This window comes from Ochlerotatus camptorhynchus, unplaced genomic scaffold (genome assembly GCF_037179485.1).
Source record: "Ochlerotatus camptorhynchus isolate MF236.1 unplaced genomic scaffold, CSIRO-AGI_Acam_v1.1 ptg000367l, whole genome shotgun sequence".
NCBI lineage: Eukaryota > Metazoa > Arthropoda > Insecta > Diptera > Culicidae > Ochlerotatus > Ochlerotatus camptorhynchus.
In genome coordinates this window covers 2253259-2276427 of record NW_027040855.1, presented here as the reverse complement: position 1 = coordinate 2276427, position 23169 = coordinate 2253259, and positions in this window count along the sequence as shown.

Sequence of the window (23169 nt, the reverse complement as noted above, 5' to 3'; positions counted from 1 at the left end):
ACATGTGTTTCCGCGTCCATGATGCAGCATTCAACTTTCGTCAGCATGTTGAGGTACAACTTCCTGGCACGGGTTTTGGCGGACTTGTTCTGCTTCTCGTCGCGATTATGGGCCTTTTGTACCTTGAACGTTCGAAGCCCAGCCTTAGTTTTGGCCTTCTGGACAAAACTTCGGCTTAGGTGCAGCTTCTTAGCCACATCCCTAACGGAGGCGTTCGGATTTCGGTTGAAGGCCCCAACTACGCAGTTGTGATTTTTGGTGTTGTACGGAATACTTTTTCCTTCACTTCTGGGCTTCCGATCGGTGGTCAACCGTTCCTCGAACCGCTTAATCACTCGCGACACCATGGAATTCGCGATTCCCAACGTTTTAGCGATGGAACGATGCGAGAGATCCTTGTTCTCGTGATGAATGCGCAAGATTTTATCACGCACGAGCTGTTCTTTCGACTCCATTTCCGCGAGTTTTGATCACAGGACTTTAAAACTTGCAGGATGTAAATAATGCACTATGAACTAAATCCACCCAAATTTTCATTAAATTCTACCCAACGGTTAAAAAGTTAGAGCAATTTCATAGTGTGGCAATTTCATCGTGGACACCCTTTAATAGTATTACAGTAATAGCTACGCACTGGAAGTAGTGACATGTAATCTAGAAGTGTTATGGTAAGTTCCTGGTAGAAAATATTAGCTTCATGAATTTTATGTACAAAACTAATTTCTTCAACTTTTTAGTGCGAAATTTCATCAAATCTGAATATGGAATGGTCGATACGATGCGAACCGCTAGAAAATCAACGGGATACAATGTACCCCAAGTAGCGATAATCTGACATAAAGTTGATCCCACCAACGGAAGAATGGAGAAGCCCCATCGCTCTCGTTCGGGAACAGCAGATTTTCGTAATATACGTCGCTATGCAAAAATCGAATAGGTAACTGATCTATAGCTTTCTGTTCCAGCGCTTGAAACGTGTAAATTCCCAGGAATTCAAAAACGGATCTGCGCTTCCAAATCTCAATCGTGGTGGTCCTACCTGCAGGACCAGCGGATATTATTTAAAAACATCAATTTGCTTGCTCTCCACTCCAAGCGGGTCACAGTGATGTCAAAATGTGCATTAAAGGAGATTGTGCTTTAAAGTTATTGATGTCCATATTATTTTGAAATGTTGTTGGTTTATGGAAATAATTCTAAAATAAAAAATGTACGATGAAATCATTCAAAATTATCCGAAGAAAAACGACTCCCGAAAATACTATCCATAACCTCAAAAACATCTATGAAAAAATTACAAAACGCTGAATTTTACATCGTAACAAAACACAACATGTACTTTTAAAAACTAATGTAAAAATTTGTTATTTATCATGGAACCTTTTTGTTACATGTAGTTAAACAGAAAATTACACGTTTCGTTTATACTGTGCACCGCTATTTCACGGCTGTCCCAACGTGATTTTCTGTAGATGCTTAGATTTGTCCTGACCTGAGCTGATTTTGTTTAGATGACTAGTATATTTTCATCTTGTTCTAGGCTCTATACTTTTTTGGTTTATTGTCGTGGATCTTGTTTTCCGTGCTACGTATCAATGCTTCCAACGCCAGGGAAACAGAGCTCCCACACCTGGACTCTCTACATATCGACCAACGGCTGTTCTTCCCCCTTCCGAAGGAAGGAGTGATCAGTGTTTTTATGCCTCAGAAAATCCCGGCGGCGCCGACTGGGATTGAACCCAGGCCTTTTGGGTGAGAGGTAATCGCGCTTACCACTACACCACCGGCACCGCTTAGGCTCTATACTCTAGATGCACATCCACAGTTATGAATTGAGAGCTTTCTATGACAGCCAATGGATTAAATTGTACATTGTTTGGCAAGCACAATGATACTCTATGCCCAGAGAAGTCAAGAAAATTTCCAAGCCGACATTTTTCCTCGACCGGACCGGGAATTGATCCCCCGACCTCCGGCTTGGTAATGCCGTGTCTTTACCGACTTGGCTATCTGAGGCCCTAGGTGATTAGCATAATGGTTGACCATAATAACATACAGAGAGGTACCGAATGGAGCTTAAGCCGGTATTCCATTTTCCCAGATCCTAGCTGCCTGATTTCTGATAGTAAGAATACTGACCGCAAATAAATGGTATCCGGATTACCGAAAACCAAGTATGTATGAAGGAGTCCAGAGAAAATATTATCAACTACAACTCCATCCGCAAACAACGGTACTGTACAAAAAAAATCAGCTCCATTGGTTAGAGGACAGCCGAAAATTAGAATATCAACCAGCGAAATTGTCGATTTAAGCAACACAAATTCACAAATGAAAACGTTTGAGCGATGAAGCATCTACAGGGAATACAGAGTGACGTGCTTAAGCGAAAGCACCTTTCTGATTTCAATCAGCCAACTGACCACTTGATGCTAACAATGATGCTGGAGATTTAATTTTAAATTGAACTTAAAGGAATTATTTATGGCGTATGATGCGTCTCCATCAAACCGAATGTGCAAAGGACTAACCAACCCGGGGTGGCCATCCCTTTTTTCAAAAATTCGACCAATTTGTAAATTCAACCTCTTAAAATGTTCGTTTTGGTTTGAAAACAAACATATAAAAATTTGAAGTTCGTACGTTAACGTTTAGAGGTCGCTCATCGACACTAAATGAATGGTAGTGTAGGAGACCACCCATGCCTCGGCGACCACGCTACCTTGGTGTACACTGCATAGGTATAACCATGAAGCCATGGTATAAAGCATGAAAAGATACTCGCACACGTATGTAAGAGTGTAAATGAAAGCTCTATCTCTCTTCCTCTCTTCAAAAATAGGACAACGCTGTCATGCGTAAAATGTGAAAAAGAAAATGAAAGAAGACGTTGCGGAAGTAGGCATTCGATCCGAAATCTTCTTGGTTTGTCAGGGGAAATTCCATGGCAACTAACAGTGCTTTGGAAACAAGTGAAATTTAGCTACATATAAATAGAGCTTACCTATGCCTAATGAAGTCATTCTTGTAACGACCTTTGAAGCAGACGTACTAACAGCAGTAACAGCAGTAGCAGTAACAGTAGCAGCGGCAACAATCCAGGTAGCGAGAAACCAATTGCTTTCGTGTAGCCGTGACAAAGGCTGGAAACCTCTGTCCGGTTACGACAGTATCCAGTTTGTGTCTTAACAGTGGCAACCCTTATTTCAGTGCGTTTAGATGCGTCGTTTCAAGCAGTGAAAAGCATTCTCAAAATGGCTCATAAACTTAGAAGTGAAACTCTCGTTAAATTTGTGGGACCTGAATGTGAAGTTAGCACTGGAGCTCGTCTTCCGACAATACGGCAAGTGCTAGTTACCTTTTACTACCAGCATCGAATCGCATAACTCAAATTGCAAGCTTCGCGGAACACAGCATCATTGTGAGTATTTTATCTTAACTCATATGATAAGAAAATGTTATTATTTCAATGATATTTCGTAGCTTGGACAGCCGAGAGATGATTACCGTGAGTTTCTGGAACTTACAATCATTTTTTGGGCAAAGTTCCTCCAAGAGGAGTTTATGTCCGTGCACCGGGACCTGTGCATACTGCACGCTGGATAGCACGGGCTATCTACAGTCTAAAGATGTATCTCTTCAGGGCGCAGTTTCATCTCCACAAAGACCCGGCTGGATTGCTTGTAGTATGCGCTTTCATAGTTGGAGTGTATGTGGAAGCGTGGTTTTCCGCACCCTTCGCTGTATCTGCTCCTCGCAGTTATCTCAAGTTTATAGCGGATCTTAAGGAGCTCGAAAGTTTCAATCCAGATGCTGCTGGTGCTGCGCAAAGAAAATTTTCAGGCCATTTCTGGTATCTAAGTGAAGAACTAATTGGTCTCTCTGTGTTTGACACTGGCTTATCTTCCGAAGAACGAGAGAAGCTTGTCCAATCCATTCGAACAAGGCAAGGCAATGATGATCCGACAACGAAACGGAATATTCTTCTCACTGAGTTGAGTACAATTTCGCTGGACCAGCTGGCAACTACCAATACTGTGGAATTTTTTAGAGTATTGGGGATTGATATCAGCTTCTTCGATGAACCAGTAAGTGAATGGAGTACTAATAAGAAATACCAAAAAGGAGAAAAAATCGTTCTCGGCTTTAAGTGGTAAACGACCACGCAGAAAGGGCAATCAAATTGATGCAGGATTATAACAGAAATGTGACAAAAAACTTCCAGAATCTGCTGTAAAATGTGGAAGATTTGAGGAAGAAGCTTCAAAATAAACAAAAGACAAAACTACAAAACTTTGTTAATAAGTAAAATAAATTAATTGGGTGCCTTCATTACTTTGCTTTAATCAACTTTTGAAATAACGACTATATTGAACCAAAACACATTATATGGAAAACATATCGCTTAAAAACTACACAAAAATAATTATTATGCATATACACTATGATTTGAAAAAGTTGCTTGCACCAAATGAGATCAATCTGACGTTCCATGATCTGTTTGAGGAATACCCACAAACGATGTATTTTTACCTATAACGCATACACTACGGAAGCGTGCTTGCCGCGGCATGGGGAGTCTCCTACACTACCATTCATTTAGAGCCGATGAGTGACCTCTAAACGTTAACGTACGAACTTCAAATTTTTATATGTTTGTTTTCTAACCAAAACCTTTTAAGAATTTACAAATTGGTCGAATTTCAGAAAATAAGGGACGGCCTAACCCCAGGGGCAACTTGGCATAATGAGACGCTTCAGGCTCTACAAATTGGCCATGACCCCAGGTATTTTTTCTTCAACTTCTGGAAACTTCGTAAAACTTCAAGGACTTCTAAGAAGTTCAGCGATCATCATATTTATTGAGGCAACTTAGTAGATATTCCGAAAAAAAAAACCGTAGAAACAAGGAACTTGGAGGAATTCTGAAAACTGTGTAGAATCGGAAAATTTATTTAAGTTTAAGGAGTTTCGTAGAAGTTAAGGGATTATTATGTTATTTCAGGGAACATCAAATTCAAGAAGTTTTGTTCGTGGAACCTCGCAATAGACGTGGAAGTTGCAGCAAACTTTTTAGAATCTAAAAATAGCTCAATAAATTTCTAAGAACTTAAGGGATCCTTGCTATAGTTAAGGAAACTTCGTTGCAGTTGGTCTGAGATCTTACTTCAAAAAAGGTCCATGAAATTCTTGGAGGTTATGGGAATTTCGTTAAATTTCAATGAACTTTCCAGATGTCCAAAAATATTTGTAGATGATAGTACAAAGAACAAAGATGTTCAGAGATCTTCGTAGAATTAAGAGAGATGCAAAAAAATTCGGAAACTTCGTAGAGTTAGTGGAAATTTTGTAAAACTTAAAGGAGTTTTGTAGATGTTCAGGAAATTTTGCATAAGTTGTAGGATATTATTCTTTCAGACATCTTACCTAGACAGCAGGAAATATTCAAAAGATCTTCATAAAGACGAAGATATGAGTAAAGTTCTCTGGATATTTTTCCAAGACTTCAGGTTGATCAAGTTTTCAGGATCTCCAACTGTTTAAATATTCAATATCCTAACAAGATTGTTTGTGTTAAGCTAATTGAATCTAATGCCTATGACTTTTGAAATCCGGTATCTTAAAAACCAGATTATGATGAATTAAATTTTAAACTGAGTTTTCATTTTTTTTTTTTTTTTTTGTCAAATGTCAGTATTTTTCGAACATTTTAAATCTTATTTTTTCGTACTTTCTTATCTCGAAAAATTTTCCTCTCGAAAAATGCTCTGCAAGTCTCAGAATCTAGGTAAGTTTCCTCAGATCTTGAATTACAAATATTGAAGTCCAGGAAATTTAAAGCTTGTTTAAGTCTTTGCTATCAAAACCTTTTTTAATGCCTTAAATTTAGTTTGAATTAAATTTCGTCAAATTTTTGTTCAGGCTTATTTATTTTGTTGAGTTTTTTATGAAAATTTTGATTAGAGTATACAAATTATAAGTTTGAAAATTCTTATTTCATTTGTTTTTAATATTCATGTACTAAAACTTTTATGAAATTACTGTCGAGGAAGGATCTTGAAATTTAATCTAAGTCTTAGAATTATGACAATTGATCTCATTTCATTGACTTCTATTTACATTTGTATTCAAATAATTTATGCTTACAATCTGTATCAGAGATGTACATGTTTTTAGTTACTAAATCTGGAAAACATATGGGTTTGGGATCTCAAAACTATTTTTATTTTAACATTCAGAATATTAAGAATTGTGCATGGACATATATCTTGAACATGTTCCTAGGTATTAAATGTATGAAATTTATTCTGTGTGCATTTTCTTCTTCTTCTTATTCTTCTTCTTCTTCTTCTTCTTCGCATTTCAAGCTTATTGCATATATCGCATATTAGCTTATTACGTGCTCTCAACTAAGTGTTCTAGATGCACTTCCACAGTTATTAAATGAGGGCTTTTCTCTGCCTGTACCATTTTTGCATTAGTATAATTGTTATAAAAGTACAATCATACTATATGCCCAGGGAAGTCGAGAAATTTTCCAAACCGAAAAACTCCTAGATCGGACCGGGAGTCGAACCCAGGCATCTCCAGCATGGTCTTGCTTTGTAGCTGCGCCTTTACCGACTGAGTTAAGGGAGGCTGTGTGCACTATACCATGTTTCAATCAGAATTTTATAAAAATTTTAAAATTCAAACTTCTAGAATTTTATTTTGGTGATCATGTCTGAGATTTAATTGATGATGAAATATTCAAAAAAAAAAACTAGTTACAAAATTAATGAAAATACCTAACTCCGAGGATTTTTTAAGATTGATATGCTTATATTTATGAGATTCGGGCGCTATGTGATTTCATTACAGAAAACATGAACAAACGATCATTGCTTGTTCAAAATCAGTAAACTTTTAAGGCTCCTACAATCGAGGTCCCAACTGTTGTTATCAAATAAATATAATCAAATTTATTGTTTCACTATTAATGATAGTAAGCCTCAATGTCATATTATTGGTCACAAAAAAAAATACCTAAAAACAAGTTGCCTTGACGCAATTCAATTGAATAGCATCTTCGCAAATCTACATTAAACCGTAGTTACAATAAGAGAAACACGGGAATGTAAATTTTTCTTTTATTCATTCGGTCCGTGGCAAGCCTTCATCGCACAGCTATGCTCAAAGTAATAATCTGAAGGCTGATCAATTTCAAGAGCAATATAAAACTGAAGAAACCAAAGTATTTGTATTGCCATTCGATGATATAAGAAGATGAAACTCAATCAATCGATTCAATTTGTATAGATTTTTTCATTTCACCTCGAAAATCATAAATTCGCATTTTTCATATGGCATGCTTGTTGTATGACGTCCACACATGGTGAAACAAAAAGTTGGTTTCCCATAGAGAAATACCATTGCGGTGGTGAAGGACAGTCCCTTTGTTAACGTTGTGTGACGACATCTAAGATTTGCAAGTGGGTACGTGAAACTAAGGTTATCTGTCATCTTGCCGGTGACTTGGGACTAACACAATAAAAAAAAGAAACATTGATTTGAAATCTGGAATTGAAGGAGGGCAGAGGGGGTAATTTCCTCGGGCTCCCCAGATAGAGCCCCCCAGTGAAATCCTTTATTAATTTATTTTATTGTTTTTCTTAATTTATCATATCTTGTTGTGCTACAGGAAATTATTACGATTTTAAGTTCAATCGTAATAATTTAACGGGTTTAGTTCCGATACAATTTTATTCGAGGAACCTTGTCAGTTCACAAATCCGTAATATCTAATAATGTAAAAACCGTCATATTTGTGGAATTAATTTGAGCAATATCTCAGAACATTTTCATAGCAAAAAATAAATTTTACTGTTACGTCCAAGAAGATGCACTTCAATCATGTCGAAAATCTCATGTAATTGTTATGGCCACAAATATAAACAAATGCAGTAAAAGCAGCGTAATGTCAGTAAATGCACTGCATTAATGATATATTTATTTCCTTTTTGGCAAGTAATATTACAATATATATTTGACACGATTGAAGTTCATCCACTTTGATGTGATATTAAAATTAATTTTTTGCTGTGTTCTGTGAAATTTTTCCGAAGACAGTAACCTTTTATATGGCCACGATCATGTGATATTCCATGTGGCCAACCTTACACCGCATGATTTTTTTTTCTTTCATTATTTAGATTTTTTTTTTTTGGTTCGGGATAAAACATCATCGAATGAAAAAAAAAATCTGAAAGTCAGAGTACTCTAACTATCAATACTCGCTAAATTTATCGTGGTAATTTTGTACAGTTTTGGTTAAATTTTACTTCAAGCTTAGGGTGGCCGTCTTACCCCGTCGTCCCCTAAGCCTAATCTGGGAACTCAACTACACTCAAAAAAATGAGCACGTCACTATCATGTGCTTCACACTTGAATTCGCGCAAATTGTTAAACACATCTTTTTCATGTGTGAATCAGATGATATAATCTATTCAGTAACACTATACTGCCATTTGTTACACATTTGGATTTCATGAACTTCAAACGTCAGTGTCAACAATCAATCACATAATTGTCGAATATTCTACTCTCGAGAAAGGGATACATATTCCTCCAGTCACAGTGACTACGATTGGAATCGCCATACGGATGATAGTTCTTCCAAATTCCGTTCGACAACGACCGCGAAATTGTCGGTTGAATATACGATGATCGTACACATTACGAAAATCGAGACAAAAATTGAACTGCAGCTTTTTCCTTCATCAAAGATCATCTGCTTGCCAATCCTGGATTACATCAGTTCTGAAAAGAAAAAGTTGTTTAGAGCTTGATGTTATGGGCGCGGCATATTTTCAACAAATTACCATCCCGATTTTGTTTGCAGTAAAATTAATCCAAACTCGGTTTCACAGTAGCTTATCTGCTGCTAGAATCAAGGATGTATCAAGAAAATCTACAATAAATTTCTATGATGAATTACCTGGACAATATCGTGAACATCATAGTTGCTTCTTCAGCAGCAAATTGAATGATAAAACCTGGGATAATACGGAACAAATTTTAATAACTGGAAGCAAACTCATGCATTTGACAGATGTTCTGTTGTTTACATTTGCAGAACAAGTAAACCATATCGTTCTAAAATGCATTTAAGTGTCCCTTATGTTTTGAACAGTAGCGGGATTTAATAAATTCAGAGTTGGTTGGAAATGCCAACATGAAGCTTTAGTGTGATAATTTATAACCTAGAGAATGGTCTTCAGAAGAGGGTAGGTGGATAGTTCCGTTAGAGTACGGCAGTATAAAAATTGAATGGAAGTTGAAAATGAGCGAAGGGCCATTAATGCGACAGTATAAAGTCAAACGCACATCTTTTGCCTAACCCGTAAGATGGACGCGGTGACTTGAAGTATGTCTTGAAGTCTACAGGCAAAAGATGTGCGTTTGACTTTATACTGTCGCATTAATGGCCCTTCGCTCATTTTCAACTTCTATTCAATGTTTTTTTTTTTAATTTTTAGCTAATAAATTATCACACTAAAGCTTCATGTTAGCATTTCCAACCAACTCTGAAAATCGCTAACTTCGCGTATGAAGTAACATAAAAAAACACTTTGAATTTAATAAATTGTTAGTTACATTGATATGGTACGATTTTTCAACATTTCATATATCAAAACAAATAAAAATTAAGTGTAAAGCACTTCGAATGAATGTTGAAAACAAAATCAAGAGTTGAAGCAGGCACCTCCATCCACTTGGAGGACAGGAAATATCGAACAGAGCAACCGGCTTGACATAGAGCACCCAAAGATCACGCAATTGTGCCTAGTTTATGAACCAGAATGTGACACTTATGCATCTTCACTAACCGTAGAACATATTTTGGTTGAGTGCCCCATCTATGAACAGGAACGTCGGAACTGTTACATATCCAACTGAATCCGGGAAATTCTAAACCATAGCCCTGAAAACTAAAATAGTCTTATCAAGTTTCTCTGAGACAGTTAGCAAAAGGTTGAACACGAAAAAATCCGGACACAGAAAACTTTTTGGGAATTAAAAATGCGTTTTAATTTTCAAAGTTTATTGTAAGACCATTGTTTCAGTCTTCATTCTTTCCAGAGGTCATTGCTCGAACTTTTCGGAATTCCATTTTCGCTTGAAATCCTTCAGATCAATTGCAGTTCCACCCTTTTTCTTCAGTATGTGCTTCACAATTGACCAGTATTCTTTAATTGGCCTTATTTTCGGAGTATTCGCCGGATTCATCTCCTTGGGAACCACTGTGACGCCACTTTCGCTGTACCACTGCTTGGTGGAATTTGAATAGTGGCAATCTACTCGCATGTTACTCCAGAAAAGACAGTAGTCCCTTCCGTAGGTACTCCTCCTGGTAAATTTGCTGGTGTGAGTTTCCGCTAGGGAATCGCCCAGCGTTGGTTCCTGTAGGATCACGTCTTACCTCTTGCATCGTCGATGATTAACGATGAGGTGTCAACCAACGGTTGTCCAGTCCATCAAGTCCCAACCTTCGTGTCTGCGTTATGTCAACTTGTCTCCGCATGAGCTGACTTTATCTATGTGTGTCAGAGCACGAATGTTCAGCACACTATGTACTTTTATTGTGCACCACACAAATGGTGCTAGAAGTAACGAAAGTTTTGCTTTTCAACCTACAAATGAAGATTTCTTGTCAGACAAGGAACTTTTTGGGAACGAATCGCGACGAGCATGCTCCGGTGAAGCCGTGATGTAAACAAATGAACTAATCCTGACAACCTTCTTTTACGATCTTCCGTGTCGAAAAGTCACTGATTCCGTGTTCCTTTGCCATTTTCCTTATTGAACGCACTGGATTCACCCGAATCTTCCTTTTGATAGCAGCGATAACCCTCGGAACCCGAACTGACCTCGGACGACCTGTGGCCACCTTCGCGGATAGTTGTCCTTTCTTTTATCGGTCTAAAACCCTTTTGACGGTCCACCGGGATACTCCCACGGCGATTGAAGTCTTTTTGCGACATTTGCGCTTGGGACAAATCACGAATACGCTGCCACTTCGTCATGGTGCAACTGTCAAACTAAGTAAATCATTTTCTTTTATTCATAGCCTACTACGGTATGAGCTATGGTTACGTACATGCAAAGAAAACCAAGGCATTGTAAGCACAGGTGAAACGGGAACCTTATTTGTACGATGGTGCAAACATTATCACGCATACGGTAAATCTAATGAATGTCTAAATTATACCGAACTGGAAGTAATTCCTTCTAGATAAGAAAGTTTTGAATGTATTTATATTATATGTAGAATATATTTCATTGATGATACCGATTTTGACCTGAATAAACACATCATCCCATCATCACTATCACAAAAAGTGTGGTTGAAAACAAAACTTTTGTTTACTCTAGTTTAAACGATTCAAACAAAAATCTCTGTTCCTGACATTATTTTATAAAGACAATTGACACCGTCTTCAACCAGAGGTTGTACAGACTGAATACTTAACACTAGACAATGGACAACACACAACACCCAGTAAATCAGTAGGAAAATTTCCGGGTTGCGAAAAGTTCCACCGGCTGGAGCGGGAATCGAACCCTCACTTCGTGGCACTCACAATACGCCTGAACGACGGGTGACGCCGCTAACCACACGACCACGAAGCCCAGAAAAAAAATGCTGCCGTTTACTGAGTCCATTGACGAAGCTTTCACAAATGTATAGGAGCAGAATAAAGATTATGAAATCACAAAATACATAAAGCATCTTATGGTATGTTCAAACCGAGCATGTATGGCTATGTTGGCTATGACACTGTTCTTGTCGAAAATTATTATAACATGTTATAAATCTGTAGTTTGAACAAGAAATGATTTCCCAGTTCACGAGCCGCATGAATGCATTCCACCGGCCGCAAAAACTCACTGAACAGACCGGATGCAGCCCACTGGCCTTTGGGTGAGCATCACTTTACTAGAAGTATAAAGAATCGAAATCTGCCTTGTTAATACATCTAAAAAATTGGTTAAACAAATAACATTGCCTTAATTGTAAATCAACAAAATGAAAATCTAACAGGAACCATAAAATAGGAAATCGGTACCGACATTGTAAACTTGAAAACACAGTTGTGGCATCTGCAGTATCGTAACAGCAACAAAAACATGCTCAAAAAGTGAACACCAAAAAAAAAAGACTAGATAGTTAACCCTTGATGGGAGGAGTGGGGAAGGGGTAAAGCGAACCTTTTCTACTACAACCTGGTCACTAACCAGGAACAGAAAAAAACGAACCTGAAACGCACAAAAAAGTGAACCTACAACTTTTTAATATCAGAAGACCTTTTTCAATGCCACACGCATAAATAAAATACAGCTGAAGTAATTTATGAGTTGCCGTTTGCTGTTTGGGCACGAAATAGTATTTTTGGCTGTGCAGAGTAAAGATGAATGCTCGCACTGTTGAAGTTGACTGATGTATCTCTGACACTAAGACGATGGTAAATTTGGGAAATCTGTAGTGTTAGTGTTACAGCGTCAGAGTTTTAGTGAACGAAGCTAGGAATAATTTTACATATTTTTCCCCCAAATGACTTCCGATAAATGATCACTTAACAGACACTGTATTTGCAGTGGTTTATTAAATATTTAGCATATCTTTTGAACAAACGTATGAAGTTATTTCCCAGCTGTTAAGCAGAGTTTAACTAACACGACGAGGGCATGCAAATTTTCGATTGGCTAGTTACAGCCAAAAATCTAGTAATTGTAAAATCTATTATGAACAATCACTCTTAGCATCTGAGCGCAAATGCACGGTGCTTATTTTTGCGTTCGATTCCACATCCGCACCACGTGGTTCCAACGTGGTATCACAGTGTAAGTCATATCACAACACGATCTACCACAACAAAGTGTTGAAATTGATTGTTCGGAAATAGTATCGCAACTCGGTGCTAGAACAACAACACGTGGAAAAAATACTAACCCAAACAACCACGCTATTGACGTCGTGTGATATCGGTCGTCTAGTCTAGCAGAGGTAGCGCTATTTTTAAATGTCAAGGGACAGGGCAACGGATTTATAACGAGCTAATGAATGCGATTGCGTTTCAGATTTGGGGGCCCTTGGAAACCGTGGGTGTCGTTACAGCTTATTTACTATTAAAAAAAAACATTTACGTAGATTCTTACATAAGCAACACACGCATTCGAATTGGTAGCACAAGTTACCGAATGGCACCACAAAAAAAATACGCTAGTGCACACCTGCCCACACGATACGATGCGACTTTGATGCGACATTCGTGTTGTTTTGAGCGTGCTCTTGAAAAGGGCTCAACACCTTCAATAGCTAGATCTCTCACACACGTGAAAAACAGGTTCGGACAGCATCGTCATTAACCTTGGCACGTTGTGGCACGGTCGGCGCTTCGGTGTGGTACGGTGCTCAATTGCCATTGCCATGTGTTTGCCCACAGCAGCAGCAACAGCAGCGTTTTCAAACGCGGAAATGGAAATAAACACCCAATTATAAAGTCCCTTCAAAGTTTCAAGATCAATACGGGGCTCGTCAACGTCGTTGTTCGCTTGGAAGAGGGAAGCAACATCTTTACACACTTGTTGCTTCAAGGTCGTGTGCGTTTTCTACGTCAACCCCATGTTTGGTGATTAGGAAGTACGTATGGTGTGACGGTCGGTGTGAAACCGTTGAAGGGTTTAACCGGTCGTTGTTGTCTAGTTGGGAGGGTGGGGCTTGTTGAAGCTGCGCTGATAAGATAAAAAGCACTATTATGGGAGCATCATGCTTACACAACTGATAAGCTATCACATGCATCCTCTGGAAATGAAGTATGAATGACATAGTGCAAAGGTAAACTGTTTTGGGCTACAATAAATTTAATATTTCCAGTGCTCGGAAAATCATTCTCAAATATCATTCATTTAGCTCTCTTTAGAGAATAAACTCTGCTAAACAAATCTTAAGCTTGAGATTATCATGCATTTCCACGCAATCAGGCTCACAACGCTAAAAAATTAAAAATTTCACAGAATTCTGTGGAATTCCACCGAAATCTCAGCAGCTGAAAAATCACCACACTGTTAACGGAACGTTCAGCTGTTGAGATTTCGGAGAAATTTCGGATTTCTCATCAGCGATTATTGCGCAGTTGAATTTCGCCTGGTAAAACTCATAAGTGAGTAATCTCTAGCATGATATTTTAACTTATGGGTTTTTTCCAAACACTTAATATGTCAGCAACTCGCAAATTTCTTGACAATTATTTTATTCAATTCAGACACAAATCTCCATTCTTAATATCAATGTTCTGATGAAATACAGTAATGATGGGATTTTGTCGGCCCTCTTTTGTATGCTGATTTTGTTTAAGTTATTCTTATAAATACACCGTGTATATATGTCAAACGTCATGCATCCCTCTAGTAGGTAGTTTTCCGATAAACGAGCATACTTTCTTTTTTGACGTAGAAATGTTTAGATATTTTCTCTTCTTATTAACAAAAATGGAAGATATCGCTCAACGCTTCCAAAACTCAACTGATAATATTTCCACATAAGCCTAGAGCTTCCTCTTTGTCACTATTAACGGAGGTCAAACCAAGTGAAATAGCTTGGATTAGTACTTGACCTAAAATTAACTTTTAAAGATCACATTGAGGGCATTCAAGCCAAATTAACAAACCTACCACTTCCAGCACTACCCACAAAACAGCACTTCAGAGGATTCAGAACAAAGCTTTGAATATGATTTTGAAGCTGCCTCCCTGGTACAGTACTACCATATAGGTACCTCTAAGACCAGAAGGTACCGAAGAAACGTGCTCAACTTTTTGACTCAGCTCTGGTACTCTCTTCGGTCCCAAGCTAATCGATGCACCCCTCGAAACATAGGAAAATCCACGAACCCCTCATTTTATCTGTCAAACTTTCATAGAGAATCAAAACAAACATAGACGAGTGCACGGATGGATTTGAGTTCACTCACTCGATAAAAAGTGACACAACAGCGGGGCCCTGTTTACTAAAAATGAACACATGAATAATGCTCAAGTAACTTTTGAAAAGGGCTTATCAACTTTTGTAAACAACTTCCTAGGTCCTTTCCATGAGAACCGAAGTACGCCCACGCAAACCAACAGCACTATTGGGAAGGGGAGAATTTCCCCTACCCGATGGTGTTGTTAGTTTGTGTGGGCGTATTCGGTGCGCACGAAAAGGGCTTAACAAGTTTTGTGTACAAAAGTTGATAGGCCCATTTCAAATGTTAGACTAGTATTATTCATGTGTTCATTTTTAGTAAACAGGGCCCCGCTGTTGTGTCACGTTTTGTCGAGTGAGTGAACTCAAATCCATCCATGCACTCGTCTATAGTGTAGTACTAGTATTTCGACTAGAAAGTTCGTTAATCGATTTGCTTGGAACCGATAGGCTAGTCAAGTAGTGAGTCAATTTAAAATCGTTAGTTTCCATCGGTTGGTACTACCGATGTACCGTTCCGATTCAAATTTCGGACACTTTCATTTTTAATTAAATATAACATCCAGTTAGAAACAAAGTAATAATGTTAGATGATCGTGGAGGGCACTAGTCAAAAAAAAATTAAAATTTACAAGACATGTGGATCATATTCGACCGAGATAATCAACTTTTAAAAGTGTCCGAAATTCGAGTTTAAGTGTCCGAAATTTGAATCGGCACGGTACAAAGAATTTCGAATGTTGTGCCTTTAATGTTCAACAAAATAATTTATAATTTCAGGCAAAAATCGTTTCAATCCTCAATTGCAACGATTTATTCCCTTTATACATAAATAAGATTTAGTTTTAGTTTTAAGTTTTAAGATGTCAATAGTTACACCATTCGAAAAATTCATGTAATTTTTTGCGAGATATAATGCACATAAAATTAGCGCTAGATTTGGCATAAATTTACGCGATATTTCGTGTAAATTTAAGCACAATATCGCATAAAATAGCAATATTGTATGCAAGCTTGTAAACGATTTCGCTGTTTATGCTAAGTATACACAGTAAAAAATTAATTTTAATATCACATCAAAGTGGATGCACTTCAATCGTGTCGAAAATATGGTGTAATATTACTTACCAAAAAGGACAAAATTATCATTAATACAGTGCATGAACTAACATTACGTTGCTTTACTGCATTTGTTTATTTGTATGGCCATAAAAATTACATGAGATTTTCGACCTGATTGAAGTGCATCCTCTTGGATGTAATATTAAAATTTATTTTTTGCTGTGTAGCTTAAAATTAAACTAAGAGAGATTTTATGAGATAGTTTAAATTAAGATTTTTTTTCTGTGTACACTTTGAAACGGAAAAAGACCTGATTAAAATACTGAATTGCCAAGGCAGGAACAATGTGTAAACACTTAGATATATATCATAAAAATTAGGGCTGGTAAGCTACAGTAGTAGCTGGAGGACTTAGGTTGAAATGAAATGTAATTCATTTTGAATATAGAACAAATAATAAAAAATAATAAAAGATTAATTTAATCCCTCTGTCTCTGCCGATATCATACAGATGTGGGATGAGCTTTGTCGATGTCGTATCGAAGTTCATTTTTTGCATCGGACAACTTAGTGGAGATCGAAAATCTGACCTTCTCAGGACCACAGTTTTGTACAGAAAAAGTTATATTCCTGGGATAAATCGGCGGTATTGACCGATATTCAGTGAGACTACAATATTATTTACCTCGTGAGTCCCGTTAAAATATTACGAAACACCAAATCCTTTTGATTTTGGTCCAAGTCTAAAAGTGATTACTCTCTAGGGGTTTCCGGAAATTAATTGGATGGATTGAATTTTAATGTGATGCAATGGTTTTTGACCATATTCAGAAACTGGCCACTCCTCCGGAAGGATCGAAACATGGCCAGGTGTCCCGCATAAACGCGAACCATAACTTGACCTTACCGAAAATGGTTAAAAGTTGTTTATAATCTCTGCTAAACTTTAATTGAAATGATTATGGAACATTACATGAACGTTTGTGTGAGAAAGCTTTAACCTGGTGTATTATGGTTTTTTAGAAGTGAACCTTACAAATAATGGGTTGTTAAGAACCATTAACATTCAAAATTCTTGTTTTTCTCCATACATTTTCGGAAATAAAACAATATTAAAGCCTTTTTTCATATGGTTTGAGAATTCCATGAATGAGCGGTGCCGGTGGTGTAGTGGTAAGCGTGATTACCTCTCACCCCAGCAGGCCTGGGTTCAATCCCAGTCGGTGCCGCCGGGATGTTCTGAGGTATAACATCTCTGGTCACGTCTTCCTTCGGAAGGGAAGTAAAACCGTTGGTCCACGATTCATGAGTTGATGGGTCGATAGGTAGGGTCCAGGTTTGGGAGCTGCCTCCCTGGCGTCAGTAGCATTGGTGCTCAGCACGGAAAACAAGATCGATGGAAAACAAATCAAGGAAAAAAAATTCCATTAATGGTTTTGTCAACTTTACGTGGAATATGTCGTGAATTGGTAATAATTAATCTACAGGCAACCAGTTGGCGATATATTAGCGTTAGCGTTGTTATGATATAGGGGAAATGTAGGTAATGTCGGCCTACATGTCCCTAATTTGCACCCATACATAAATTCAGCAATCGACTAAATTTTCAATAGCGACCAAAAATATCCATTAGTACCGTTGGAATGACGCGTTCATCTAGATAAAATTGATAAATAGCAGACTTTTAGCGATGGGCCCAAATTAGGGACATGTAGGCCGACATTACCTACATTTCCCCTACTTCGTAGATTGGATACTAGCGGTATTCACGTCTCTTCTGAAATTCTCAGTTAGACTACTTTCAGGAATAATGCTCGGGAGTAAACATTGGTTCCAATCTAAACAAGAGTAACAGAAGCATGACTGTCGTTATTCCCGGCCACGCCCATCTTTACCATAACTAGGGATAGGGAAGGAAATGTTGATGTAGTACTTACTTGACGAGAGGCCACCGACTTAACGACACCCTCATAAGTGCTACGGAGTTGGATGGTTGGGTAGGGTATTCGGTTAGGATTCTCTTCAAGTTGACGATGCAACCAAAAGTATATATTGTTTATTTGTTGTTCATTTAATCTCTCCATAGCCGACTATCGGAAGAAAATATTCATTTTATTTAGTGATCATGAATTTTAAGAGTCATGACGGTGAGCTTGGGATTAAACCCATGATTTTCTGCTCAGTAAGCAAAAACGGTCCCTCCAGGGTCATCGATCAACTCAGAAACATAACGCTTCGCGACGATACAGGACTACGTTTTCTCTTGATATGCAAATAGTTTCCGAGGTTAATGTTCAATATCAAATATACAAATGATGGTGGTGATTTATTGTGCTGTGGAAGAGCTTGGGGTTAAATCCATGATTTTCTGCTCAGTTAGCAAAATCGATCCCTCCAGGGTCATCGAGCATCTCATAATCCACAGTGCTTCGTGTCAAAGTACGAAAATATGGATGAACTATCTATTATTGAATAACTATTATTTACGATGATTACATAAAAGAAATAAAATATGTATAAACTACAAACAAAACGTGACTACTATAATCTCAAAAAGATATTCTCACAAATATATTTCACGCAACCAGGAATCTCAAAACCATCAGACGTTATAATGATATTCTGCACATTTAAGACACAAGAAAAGGCCAAAAAGCAAGCTTCCGACACACAAAACCCGCCAAATCCACTTGCAGTCACAATCAACGATTCTACGAATCGTGAGCGCTCACGAATCATAAAACCGCTGACTGCGACACTCTGAAAGTGAAATTGACAGGCCCTATGCGTCAAACACCTGCCCTCCAATCTCCTCCCGCATCCAACAACACAAATCTCCATAACAACATCTAACGAATTCAAAACTCCGAAAATCACTCATCTATAGCAAGTGAGTGGAAGCAACCCTGCATGCAACCATTCTTCATGATACACTTTTTCTGCCTATCTTTCTATTAGGCCTGTGGACATGCGTTAGCTTCGAAACTTCTAACCAAACGGGGAAAATTTTCAGATAACAAAAAAAAAATCCTGAAAAAAACTTTCAACGGTAATTACAAGTAAAATAAATTTTTATTATTTTACGCAAAAACGATTAAGTAATATTAAATCTCTTGTATCGTATGCTGATGCTAATTGACTGTAACAAAAATAATATGCAAAATTTACCAGAAGATCATAACTTTATTGGTGAGAAGTTTCTTATAAGCCCTTTCAGTTTCTCTGTATACAGAACAAATCTGTAACTATTACCAGATTTGCTCAGTTTGCATGAAGCAGCAGATTTCATCAAGGAAGTTCTATTAACAACCAAGAATTAATCTTTTGAGGTATACTGAGGTATTAAGAAGGTGATATGTGGCACTATAGGAAATCATCATCGTTGCAAATATAAAGAAATTAAACATAACCCTTTGCTTCAGTACCGTCAACCTGCATGTCCATGGGGAGGGCAGGCAACCAGTTCGCGATATATTCCACATAAAGTTGATCGATGTTACAAAACCATCCATGGACCTTTCTGACTACCATAACCATTACCATTAAAGTTCTCAAATCATAAATAAAAAGGTGTTAATATAATTCCTGTTTTCAAAAATGTGTGGAGAAAACAAGAATTTGAAATGGTAATGGTTCTTAACAACCCATTATTTGTAAGGTTCACTTCCAAAAAACCATAATAGGGGAAATGACGGCTTCGGCATGACAGACTATTTTCGGCAACCCAAATTAAAACGCTAATTTCGCTGGATTTTCTTACGAAAACACTTCTCTGAATGTATTCAAACGTTTCTTTAGGCTTTCAAGTTCAATTTGATTACATTTTTTTCACTGAGAAAAAGTAATCTAGCAGGGTTTTCTTGAAATGAAAGACACGCACTTCAAAATGCTGCTGATTTCGAGTTGCCGATGAAAGCAGAGCCGTTTAACACGCAGCTCAAATAGAAAAGTTGCCGAATAAAAAGATGTTGCCCACAATAGTCGCTCTCACTAGAGAAGATTGGAGCTTTGTAAAAGCGTTTCAAAACAGTTTTTGATAATTCTTTCGACTGAAATTGTTAGAGTAGCTGGCAGCAAAAGATTGTAAGCAAACCAATACTGCATATGTGTGCGTTCCTTAGAGAAAAAGACTATAGAAAGATGATCGCTGCTTAGGCTGCCGAGAATACGTAAATTCCCCTACATAAGATTGAAACTTTATCACACAAACGATGATGTAAAGTTCCCAGGGTTTTTAAACAATTTTTAACCATTTTTGGTAAGGTCAATCAATGGTTGGCATTTATGCGGAGTGACCAATGTGGCACTGGGCCCTCCAAATGACTACAATTGAACTAGTTTTTTTTATTTCTAATGTGGTTTGAGGTGTCACATGATAAGTTTTATTCGTTTGAGGTTGCAATTAGCCTAATGCCTCATATAAACCGCAGCATGTTTCGTTCATATTTCTGGAATTGGTTAACCGATTCCAAAAAAAATTGTGCTCTGTGTGACCATTAGACTGATGCAAAATTTGAAATTTTCGCTCCACAGTGTTCAAACGGTTTCCAATCGGGTCCTGATTAACCTCCGAAAGTTTAAACTTATTTGATAAGAAACTGACTTGGCACAAACCATTTGAAGTTTATATGGAAATTACTATGGGAAAACCAAACTTTTTGTTTATTGTCTTCTAGCCTTTTTTTAATATTGTACTGTTAACAAGTTCTATTGCTATTCTCATACATTCTTGAATATATGCATATTCAAGTCACTCATTTTTATCAGTTACAACTTTGCGCAAAATTGTTTTTCAGTTAAACGTCAAATTAAATAGTTATTATTTGTTTAAGAGATTGATAATCTTATGGCAAGTTTAAGCAACTGTATTGTGGGCAACACTGTATTCTGCAGTGTGACATAGTAGCCATGACATTTGTCCTCTATTCTACGCGCCATAAACACCAATGTTGCCTGCTGAACAGTTGATTGAGCATAATCATAAGACATCAGTGACTTGAATCATTAATAATTTTTGTTCCTTACATATGATCGAAAATTGGTGAGAAATTTTTTAACAAGCTCAGCTATCATTTTCTTAAGTAGAGTTAACTGGTGAATTTTGAGATGGATATGAACCGAAATTATGGTTTCTTCATAGTAATTTCCATATAAACTTCAAATGATTTGTGCCAAATCAGGTTCTTACTAAAGGAGTTCAAATTTTGTGAGGATAATCAGGACCCAATTTAATTTGGAACCGTTTGAGCACTGTGGAGCGAAAATTTCAAATGTTGCATCAGTCTAGTGACCATAATACCTTTCATTAGGCGGCTGTTGATTGGTTTATGACATACAAATGGTGCTTTTTATAAAAGGTCCAACTATGATTCAAAGTCATTGTTGAATAAAAACGTTCAATAAAATCCTATAGTTTTTTTTTAACTAGTTCGTTTATTTGGAAGGCTCAATCGCGTTAGCTTGTTCTGTGTTTGTAACAAAATTCACTTAATTTTATGTCTAGTAGGAGTTGGGTCGAATACTCGCAGCTTACTCGAGGTTAGAGAGGTACATTGTCGAAGGATAGAATCAGGGGAGGAGCTTGGGGGTAAGGTTTCGATGTCTCATCAGAGCGTTGTCGCCAGTATGAACGGTAGTGTGGTTCTAGTTTCGTCTGGAGTTCGACCACTGGTCACCATAGGGCGACGATGAGACGAAATCCTATAGTTGAAGATAGTATGTTTCAAATAACAGACTTAGAGTGGTCAATTTATACGATAGATGAGGAGATGAAAGTATAGAGTTGATGGTTCCGTTACAGTACGGCAGTGTGAAATTGTATATAGAGCGTAGAAGTTGAAACGCGTGGGGAAGTTAGTATGTATCTCTTAGCGGAAGTGAATAATCACTGAGATTATTTCTAATAAACTAGTTTGCGGTAGTACACAATGCCTCTCAAAAATAATTACAGTGAATACTCACTTCCGCTAAGAGGTACACTTAATGTTTCAACTTACCCCGATGTACCTTAACTATGATGCTTACTATCAAAACATTGAACAGGTGGAGAACCTGTATACGAGATTTTGCTCTGGCTTTGAAATTTAATAATTGAATCCTCCTACTTCAATTAATGCTGTACCAAGCACCTACTTATTGGAAACCAAACGTTCATCCTACGAACACGCTGTAAACTACTCCTACTTCGCTAACATATGAACCAACATTTTGTTCAATTATTTATATTCATTTTATTTCAGCAACCTTATCTTCCAGCAGACGCTCTGGACAGCAATTTCAACAATTATAAAAAAAAAGTCTACATTAGCCAGCAACACTGACTGGGTGTATCCTATGACTTACCTTCCCTACTAACATAATTCCTAAATTCTCGAGACATTTCTGAGGGGTCATAGAGTTCTCTGCATCTCTCTTAAGTAAATGTTGGACTAACATACCTTTCCTATCCCTACCAGTTGTAAGAACGTGGCCAGGACAATCCCTAACTGTTAGAGCGGGATATGTCTTTATCTGGAAGATAGTAATTATTTCCTACTTACTATCTGTCCAGTAATAGATATCTGTCTTGCTCTTTATTGTTTTGAATTCATACCACCTACGATATTTTGAAACTTTTTCGATGCTAATGCTAATGCAACAAAAAACAAGTTCATAAAAACGATTTCTGTTTTCAATTGTTGTGTAATCAACTCCTTGAGCAATATTGCTTAAACCTGTCATAGAATCATCCTGCATTAAACAATTTAAAAAATAAATCAAACTGATTTTCAACAGTTTGTTCAATCAACTACATCCCGGCGCTCGATTTGCTTTCGGTTTACGGTGTCTTGGAGCTAAATTTATAAAATGGTATGGTTGGTTAATTTTCTTTATTTAAGAAACTTTCATTTGAACGCTTACTAAGAATATTAACTCTCAAACCCACAACGTCACAACACTACCCCATTTCAATTCACAATATTTTCAGAATAAAAATATGACATCAAAATCCTTTAAACCTCATCTAAACTTCAGGAGTTTTCATTTTGTTTAGATGGATAGATACAAAATCTGTTCAGGAATTACGGAGTTATGATAGTTTCAGCAGTTTTAGTATCAGC